General features: G+C 36.6%; 1 pseudogene; it reads right to left on the bottom strand.

Moving 5' to 3' along the window:
• The window catches only part of LOC140981624 (uncharacterized), a 13,291-nt pseudogene extending 2,881 nt beyond the window's left edge, over positions 1–10,410 (bottom strand).
• Between the last annotated feature and the right edge of the window lie 367 nt (positions 10,411–10,777).

The raw sequence follows: 10,777 nt of genomic DNA, 5'->3' as shown, positions 1-10,777 counted from the left end.
TTTTCTAGTGGCGTCATTTAATTTTCTATAATCAATACACATCCGCCAACTAGATGGGACTCGACTTGTTAACAATTCACCTTTTTCATTTTTTATCACTGTGATGCCAGATTTTTTCGGAACTACTTGTGTTGGGCTTACCCACTTACTATCAGAAATAGGGTAGATAATCCCAACATCAAGTAGTTTGAGAACTTCAGTTTTCACATCTTTCATGTGTGGATTTAATCTCCTTTGTGGTTGTTGAGATGTTTTTGCATTTTCTTCTAAGTGAATTTTGTGAGTGCAAATTAGTGGATTAATGCCCTTGAGATCTTTTAGTGTCCAACCAATTGTATTTTTATGTCTTTTAAGCATATCAACTAATTTACCTTCTTCATCACTTGCTAGTTTGGAAGAAATTACCACCGGATATGTTTCATCTTCTCCAAAAAATGCATACTTCAATTCTTCCGGCAAGGGTTTTAACTCCAATATGGGTGGTTCGTCTTTGTTCTCATATTTTGCATCAAATTCTTTCTCTGATCCTGGTAACGAGCGATACCTGATAAAATCATCAAGATCAGTTTCAATATTTTTTAATAGTTTAAATTGAACAAATATCTAATTGATCACGAGTACTCCCTTCTTGAATGTTTTCTTCCACAAGAGTTTCAATAAGATTTTCATCTTCACTTTCATCTCCTTTGTCATGTGGTTGCTTACAAAGATTAAACACATTAAGCTCCAAGGTCATGTTACCAAATGACAACTTCATTATTCCATTCCTGCAATTTATAAGAGCATTAGAAGTTGCTAAAAATGGACGACCTAAAATTACAGTAATTGCATTACAAGCTTCGATAGGTTGTGTATCTAAAACTATGAAATCGACAGGATATACAAAGTTATCAACTTGGACCAACACGTCTTCTACCATACCTCTTGGCACTTTAACAGATCTATCAGCAAGTAAAAGTGTTACCGAAGTAGGTTTTAACTCGCCTAGACTGAGTTCTTGATAAACTGAATATGGAAGTAAATTCACACTAGCTCCAAGTTCAAGCAAGGCTTTTTAATACTTTCGTTCTCCAATAATACAAGAAATAGTAGGACAACCAGGGTCTTTGTATTTCAAAGCATTATTATTTTGAATGATTGCACTTACTTGTTCGGCTAAAAATGCTTTCTTTTTCACATTCAATTTTCTTTTCACAGTGCACAAGTCTTTCAAAAATTTGGCATATGATGGTACCTGTTTTATTGCATCTAATAAAGGAATATTAACTTTTACTTGTTTAAAAATATCATATATATCAGAATTCAAATTTGATTTTTTTGTATTTTTCAATGCATGAGGGAATGGTGGTGACACTGTCTGTTGAACCTCCTCTTCGCAAGTTATGGGTTCCACTTCCTTACCCTTTGGAGTTGATTTATCATCATCTTCACAAGGTTCAAGAATGGATTTTTCCACAACCTTACCACTTCGAAGGGTAATAACAGATTTTACCTGATCCATCGGTTGAGTTCCAGAAGTTCCAGTTTGTGAATGATGATCCTTGGGATTAGGCAGAGGTTGTGAAGGAAATTTACCTTTTTCATGAACATTAAGTGCAGATGCAAATTTAGCAAGAGTATCTTTCAAATCTGTCATGGTTTGAGCAGTTTGAGTATTGATAGACTCTTGCTTTGCAATGAAAGAATTCAATATATCTTCCAAATTCCTTTTAGGTGGAGGAACATAAGGTGCATAATTTTGAAAATTTTGTTGATTTTGGAAATGTGGTTGTGAAAATTGTGCAGCATTATCATTCCTCCAACTAAAATTTGGATGATTTCGCCAACCTGGATTGTAACTTTGAGAAAATGGTTCAAAATTTGGCCTTTTGAGATTGTTTAAAACATTGGCTTGTTCATGGAGACATTCTTTAAAAGAAGGCAAAGTGGGACAATCTTTTGTAGAATGATCACTTGTATCACAGATGTGACATGCAATTTCTTGAACAGATTTTAATTGACCATTCTTTTTCAATTCAAGTGCCTCAACTTTTCTTGCCAAAGAGGTAAATCTAGCTTGAAGATCATGTTCATCTTTGAGAGTGTACATACCTCCACCAGATGTAGGAGATTGAATCTTGTTTGATGGTTCGATTGTACCTATAGTGTCCCAATTTTGAGCATTTTCAGCTAATGAATCGAGATACTCAATTGCCTCATTTGGATCTTTATCTTCAAATGTTCCATTACACATAAATTCAACCATTTGCCTATCTTTAGGTGTTAAGCCTTCATAAAATTGAGAAACAACTCTCCAAATTTCAAAACCATGATGTGGACAAAGATTAAGCAATTCTTTATATCTATCCCAACACTGATAAAAAGTTTCTCCTTGTTTTTGAGTGAAAGTGATGATTTGCCTTTTGAAAGAATTTGTTCTATGAGATGGAAAAAACTTTTTCAAAAATTGTTGTTGCAATTCATCCCAAGTTCGAATGGATCCCGATCTAAGATTTTGTAGCCAAGTTTTAGCTTTATCTTTTAAAGAAAAAGGAAAAAGCTTAAGTCGAATGGTGTTCATGCTACAATTTAGATCATTATATGTGTTGCACACTTCTTCAAACTCTCGTAAATGCATGTATGGATTTTCAGAATCTAAGCCATGAAAATTGGGTAAAAGTTGGATAATACCAGGCTTAAAATTGAAATGAGATGCATCGGGGGGAAAAACTAGACATGAAGGTGCACTAGTACGTGTAGGATTCATGTGATCTCTAAGTGTTCTTCGTCTATCATGATCATGTTGAGATTGAATTTCATCTTCATTTTCTTGGATGGGTTCTTCCGCCATGTTTTGTAAAAATAAAGGGTTATTTCGAATGAGTCGACCACTAAGTGTACGTGACCAAATAATGCTCATGCAAATGCAAATGCAAAAGAATAAAAACACACAAAAGCAATAAAAATTCAAATAAAGAAAAATAAACTATAAACAAAATTAAATAGACTTGAAATTAAATTATACTTCCCCGGCAACGGCGCCAAAAACTTGTTGTCACTTTGATTGTTGCACTCCCAAGAGCAGGTTGTCCACAAGTAGTATAATTCGGTGAGTCCGATATCGTATCCACAGGGAAGCTAAGGTAATTACAAGTCCACTACAATGTCTTTTTGTTTTGTTTTTGTTTTTGTTTCTTTTTAATTTTAATTGTTTGAATCTTTAATGGGTAAATTTTAATTGTTCAAATTTTAATTTAAGTAGTTGAGATTAAAGGATCCACTCTTGGTATTTTAATAAAGTTAACATTAACGAACAATATTGAAATCCACTTAATAAAATGGTTCCAATATATTAAATAATCATATTTATATTATGTTATAAATTATTATCTTATAAGTATATAATATATACCAAAACTTATAAATGTGGTCAAGTATTTATTGTGCTATATATATTTGTAAACACTAAATCAAGGTTCCCACTTTAAATGGTTGGTAAAACCAAACAAACATTTAAATGGTACCAATAAATTAATACTATGATATATTCATATATAATAAATCAAGGAATCCAAGTTAAATGGTTGGTAAAACCAAACTAACATTTAAATGGTTCCAAGAATTTAATATTATAATATATTTATATATAATAAATCAAGGCATCCACTTTAAATGGTTGGTAATACCAAACTAACATTTAAATGGTTCCAAGAATTTAGTGTAACATATAGCAACAATAAATCAAAACTCCCACTTATAAGTAGGGTATAAAAATGCTTAAAGAAATAAATATAACATAAACAATAAATAATGATTAAATAATATAAAACATAGATTCTTACCTTTTAATAACCTTATTATCATGCCAAGAGTTTCACCTTATCATCTCAACTTTAGGAAGTTAGCTATTCATTATTCAAAGTGTAAAACTTTGAATATGAAATTAACATGCTAATTGTATTTAAATGAAGAAATAAAGGAAAAATATAGAGAGAAATATTACGAACTCAAAGGTTTGTTCATAGAATGAGTGATATCCCAATACATTACAATGCACCCCTATTTATAGCCAAATTTGGGGAGACAACCACAAATAAAATATTATTTTTTGACACATAAGTCTTCATTGGTGTTCCAAGATATTATATTATATTACACATCACTTTTGAAAATCTTCTTCTCCGAATTTGCTTCTTCACATAAAAAAAACATGTGGATAATTGAGTTGTCTAGATGTGGTATTTTTTTCAAACCATTTGACCAAGTAATTTGAGAGATATGGGCAAAATACTAGAGCATGGTAAAACTGCCACTCCTTTGGTAACTTTATTTGTTGCTTAATTTGATCCCAATTGTGAGAGGATTTCTATCTCATGCTTGTCAACAATATTGTAGATATTATAATCAACTTTCTACAGGTCCAAGAATCATCTTAATCCCATTTGCAACGCCAAGTTTATTCTTGTTTTATCGAACCTGTAAAAAATAGTAAAAACTTGTAATTACACAACAACTTATATTTTATACAATTTATTATAAAACATATAATATTTAAACATTTAATAAAACAAAAACTATATAATTATATTATAAAACATTTAATTAATGTACAATTTTTATGTTTATCACTCATTGCAGCGCCCATCAAATCCGCAAAATTGTTTGGCTTGAATACTGCCAATGCTGACTGAATTCGACTGTTGAGTCCCTTCTTTAAACGATGCATTTTTAACGTTTCATCCGACATGATCTTTGGGACATAAGTTCACAGATCGTTGAATCGTGAAGTGTACTCCATTACTGACATGTCTGGAGCCTGTTTGAAGCTTTCAAATTCACCCAACTTCTGTAGTCTAAATTCAGCTGGATAGTATTGTTTCAAAAACTCTCTTTTAAAAATCTGCCATGTGATCCCTTCCACTTCTGTCAAAGATGGCGACACAGTTTCCCACAATTTCCTAGCTCGGTCTTCCAAAAACGGTGTTACAACCTCCACTCTCAGTTCTTCAGGTATCTTCAGTAAATGCAATTGTGTTTCGACGTTCTTGAGCCAGTTGTGACTGACTTCCGAGTCTGGGTTTCCATCGAAAGTTGGAACTCGATTCCTTCTTAGAGATTCATAATTGTATTTGATTCCACGCGGTTGTGGTTCTTGAGGTGGTTGGATGGCGGTAGCTAATGGGTTCACGAATCCTTGCAACGTCGCAGCTATGATAGTGGCTATTGCCATCATATCTTCTTGGCTGAGGTTTACTCTCTGAGGTGGTGGTGAATTTTCATATTGGTTGGCGCCACGAGGGTTACGGTTGTTTCGGGGTGGTCTGCCTGCCATATTCTATAAACATGTATTTTATTAATTTGTTTGCCACAATATTTAATCAAATAAATCATTTCATTAAATTGTAAAAAAAATTTCATACAATCAATCTTTTCAGAATAAATGTTTAATCAAATAGCTCTAGGTACAAGTGGTGCCTATTCTAGAGTTTTTTTCCCTACTCATCTATAACTTCACCGTCTCCTTCTGCTTCATTAATTTCTTCCTCTACGGGGTTTTCTTCTAGTTGTTCCATGAGTTCTTCCATGTTGATCATTTCGTTTTGCAGGTGCTCAATGTAATTCTGCAGTTGTGTGTTGTGATGATCAAGGTTGTTTACTTGATCTTGTAGCTCCTGTATTGTTGATTGGCTTACTTTCTCATTGATTTCTTGATCTGCGATCTGTTCCTCCAGACGGCGTTGTGTTTTGAGAAGGCTATCGTCCCGGATTTTGAGGGTAAAAATCCTATCCTGAGCTTTGTTTAACTCTTGCTTGGTGATTTCGTGTCGACGTTCCGACTCTAGATGATAAGCGGCATAATGTCTTACGTCCTCGCGTAGTTTCTTCTCTTCCTCTCTGGCCTCACGAAGATCCTCCGTCATGCATACATTATTCCCATCTAACTTTAAATTATCTCTTTCGAGTTTCTCATTTTTTTCTTTCAGTGTTTTAATTTCTGACTCCTTTTCGTGAAGTTGATTTTGAAGTTCATTTATAATGCGTTGAAGATCCATGTTGTTTTCCTATAAAAAAACAATTTTATACATAAGATACTTACCAAATTTTTAAATATGCAATAGAAGGATAATAGAAAGATTCAAAATAATTTGGTACACATAGTATTTTCTTAGTCACAAATTTTATTACAACCCAGATATTATAATGCTAATCTAATCGAACATCTCTCCGCCATCGCTGTCACTGGCGATGTCATCTCCGGCCACCTCCATCGGTGCTACCTCCTCTTCCTCCATGTTCTTTATCACCAAATGCATGTAATTATTCTGATCTTGAAGTCTGTCCATAGTGCCATGGAGCTTCGAAATGTACCGATCCTTTCTGGCGTTGTACTCCTCCTGGCGCTGACGAGCCTGAGCAGCACGTCCTCGCTCTATTTCCACTCTATCCAATAAATCCCTGTTAAGTGCAGCTAAGCGCGTGATGCGAGCGGAATCGATCGGTATCTGCAGCAGCTGGCTCTCCTCCAAGTCCAGATGATGAGTCAATTGTTGTACATCGGTCTCCAGTATGAGTCTACTCTCAATAATCTCCTGTTTTTCCAACTTTTCTCTAGCCAGTTGCGCCTTCAGCGTCGCAATTTCTCTAGTCTGATTGTCAATCGTGAGCTGGCGCATGCGAAGGGCAGCCTGAGCACGGGTACGTGGAGCAGCCATTTCCTAGGATAAAATCGAAGGCAAAGCATCAGAATCGTATAAAAGATAGAAAGGCACAAATAATAGAAACAAAGTGGTCGTGGAAAAATTTTGATACTAAGAATTGCGAAGCGATTGAAGGGATAGATTTCTGAAGTCTATTTGAAATTTAAGCATCAGATGAAAGTTGGATTTCAAGAACAGATGAAAGTTGGACTCAAATTGGGATGCACTAGGCTTTTGCCAAAATTTGACTTCTCCAAATTTTGTCTATCAAAAACCCGGCGAGATTATGAACCTGGCGGCTCTGATACCACTTAAATGTCACGCCCCGTGTCCGAAGCGTCAGTGACATCCGGCATTGTTTAACAATTATATTGAAAACAATAAAGCCTCGTATCAAATTAAACCAGTCTTTTTCATAAATAAAGTATTGTCTTACAATGAAAATGAAATAAATACATCAGAGTTGCGAAATGCGAAAAACTAAACAAAAAGGATAAATTAGTTCTTGATCTTGATCATCGTTCACTAACCCCAGAAAGCTTCTTGCTCCTCCTTATTTATTTGCTCTTAAGTTTTATCTGAAATTTGTAAGGGGTGAGTGTTTTGGGAAACACTCAGCAAGTGTGGGTCGATCGATTCCAAAGATACGTATAGAATTTAATTCTTTTAAAAATTTCTTTTAACATACTTTCATAACATACTTTCAAAACTCAATATTCTTGACTGGACACAACGAATAGGAGACGAAACTTATCAAATGATTCGGAACAGAACAGAAACAATTCAAATCATTTCAGAACAGACAAAACACACTGTTACTCATCTCATTTCCATGGTCAAATTGTCCCCAATATGTTAGTCCTCTAAGGGGTGAGGCCAGAACATGGTTTTATACCCACCAATGGGGGCCAGAACAGAACATGGTTTTATACCCACCAATGGGGGCCAGAACAGAACTACAATTCTCGTCCCATTTCAAATTCGAATCGTAACAGTGCAACAGAATTCAGAAGTAACAGACAGAATTTTTCAGCTATTCAGATTTCAGAGTTATTCATCCAGACACAGCGGAACCAAGAATTTCGAAACTTAGAAGAGAACACATAATCGATCGAAATTTAAAATAGAACACACTGACATTTTCGAAAAAAGGACACACCAACATGCATGTCACGTTATTTATATCAAAGTTTAAAATAGAAACGAAGTACATAACAAAAGCCCACTTACAATTTGCAGATTTTTGTACGAAGCTTTCTTTCAAAAAAATTCGGGCAGCACTTCGGCGTGACTTTAGCAAATGCTGTCGTTGATTGGACAGCACTTCGACGCAGTATTGCAACTCCGGACTGCACGAACTTTTCTTCTTCTCCTTTGCTTGAGTTCGGCCGAATGCTTGAAGGGTGAGGAGAGGGCCGAAATGTTTGGAGAGTTTTTGAGGGATTTTTGAAGTGCATTATTGCATGTGACTAGGTGGTATTTATAGAAAATTCTAGTCCTTTCACCTAGCCCTTGGTCGAAATCTTGGCCTCCAAGATTAGTCATTATTGTGTTTCAAATCTCCATGCATTCTTCAATTCACATGCTAGCCATTATTGCACTCCAAATTTCCATGTAAGCCTTAAGAGACCTTGATTTTCTAAAGGGTCACTTTTTTCATTATTATTATGTCCTAGCTCTTAGCTCCTCCCGCAGCTCCTTCATGGGTTAACACAAAGGTTATTTCTTGCACATTTAATTTGTCCAAACTCTTGGCTCATCTTGTTGCTCCCTTTTTGTTCTTGTTAGGACAAGATTGGTTGAGCTGCTTTGAGCTGACGAATTGAGTCCTTGAGCTGGGGTTATATTCCTCCCGTGACAGTACTTCAATGGATGCAGTTACTTCTAGTTTGGCCTCCCGTTGAGTTAATCTCCGAGCATTGAAGCTATTTCTTCGAGTTAAGTTAGCTGAAATCTAAGTTAATATTCAAGTTATCTAGTTGGAATAAAAATTTTAGTGCTTAGTTTGAGTTAAACTTCAAGTTCGTATTACTTACTTGGCTCGTAAAATCACGGGTTCTCACAGAAACAATCAATGTCGTGCAATCCGGGATGCTCTAATCCATCTCTCTTTCGCATTGCATGCTTTTATCCTGTAATTTAGAATAGTTTTCGGCAGCAACGGCATTCCAGAATCGTCGTCTATCAAAAGTAGCTGTAGACGACTCGCCCTCCCCAGATTCAATCTGCTTGGTCTTCTTCCTCGGCGGCATATTTCAATTCAATATCAACCCACTTAACAACAATATTCAACAATTCAACACCCCCAATATCAACACAAACAATCAATTAACGATTCCTTCCAATAAGCAGTTCTCCGAATCCAACAAATCCCAACAACAAACTTACTGAGCCAATTGATCGAACACTTTGCGTACGTATTTCAAAACCTAAATCCTTCGGAATTAAGCATTAAAATCATAACTCACGACACCAAAGATTGTTACCTTATGATCGGTTGACCCCAAGATATGTTTAAATCCGTCCGGGTTGTGGCTTGGTGAAGAAGTCTCTTGGAGATCGTTGAGCCGAAGAGGTGCGAGGAGGGAGGAATTTTTGGGTGGATTTGAGTTGAGGATTGTTTATGTTATGTAATGTTATGTTTTGGAGGTGAATTTGTGGAGGTTTATGGTGGGAGTCGATTTTGGTGGAGGAGGAGAGGAGAGCCGCGGCGCTTGCACTTCTTAGGTAACTGAAAAGAAACTCTCGGATCCCTTTTTTTTTTTCATATACGCGAACTAGCGCCGCGGCGCTGAGTGTTTAGCGCCTAGGCGCTTACTTCTCAGCCTCTTCAGCACTGCGGCGCTTAATGTCTGGCGCTACGGCGCTAAGTCTTCGAATGTGTTGGCGCTGCGGCGCAGGTTATGTAGCGCCTAGGCGCTTGATGTACGCATAATATGGCGCTGCAGCGCTGCTTCCTGGCGCCTAGGCGCTACTCTTTCGCATAAAGTGGCGCTGCGGAGCTGCTTCCTGGCGCTGCTCCTTCCGAGATTAGGCATATTTTTTAGCCCTTTTTGCACACTTCGTGTCAACTTGTACCTGCATAATAACACATAAATCAATGTCTAATCTTCACATGCCAAATTAAATACAAAGAAAACGTAAAAACAATACTACTACTGAAAATATAATAAAATAAAGAACACGAAAGCCATAAAGAGAAACTGGTTGGGTTGCCTCCCAACAAGCGCTTGGTTTAACATCGTCAGCCCGACTGTCACTAGTTCGTTTAGTTTGGTTCGCTCAACTTGACACTGTCGATATTCCTTACTTCGGTCCCATAGTAAGGCTTAACCCGCTGTCCATTCACCTTGAAGGTTCTTCCATCACTGCACTTTAGCTCGATAGCCCCATAAGGATACACTGTTTCCACAACAAATGGCCCTGACCAACGCGACTTCAGCTTACCAGGAAACAACTTCAGACGAAAATTGAATAATAGTACTTGTTGTCCCGGTTTGAGCTCCATTCGGACAATGATTTTGTCATGCCACTTCTTAGTCTGATCTTTGTAGATCTTGGCATTTTCATATGCGTCATTTCGAAATTCGTCCATCTCACTCAACTGCAGTTTCCTAATATCTCCCGAAGCTTGCAAATCAAAATTTAATTTCTTCACAGCCCAAAATGCTCTATGCTCCAACTCCAATGGCAAATGACATGCCTTATCAAAGACCAGCCTATAGGGAGACATCCCAATAGGTGTCTTGAACGTAGTCCGATAGGCCCACAATGCATCATCTAACTTAATGGACCAATATTTCCGGTTTGTGTTGACAGTCTTCTCCAGTATTTGTTTAATCTCCCGGTTGGATATTTCAGCTTGTCAACTTGATTGAGGATGATATGTTAGTGCCAACTTGTGCTTCACACTGTATTTAGCCAAAAGTGAGTTGAAAATTCTATTGCAAAAATGCGTACCTTCGTTACTTATGATGGCTCTCGGTGTTCCAAATCTGGTGAAGATGTTCTTATGCACGAATTTAACTACAACACGAGCGTCATTAGTGTTGGTGGCGATTGCTTCCACTCATTTCGAAACATAATCCACAGCTAGTAAA

This window comes from Primulina huaijiensis, chromosome 7 (assembly GCF_012295235.1).
Source record: "Primulina huaijiensis isolate GDHJ02 chromosome 7, ASM1229523v2, whole genome shotgun sequence".
In the NCBI taxonomy this organism is placed as follows: domain Eukaryota; kingdom Viridiplantae; phylum Streptophyta; class Magnoliopsida; order Lamiales; family Gesneriaceae; genus Primulina; species Primulina huaijiensis.
This window is presented reverse-complemented; position numbering and strand designations above follow the sequence as displayed.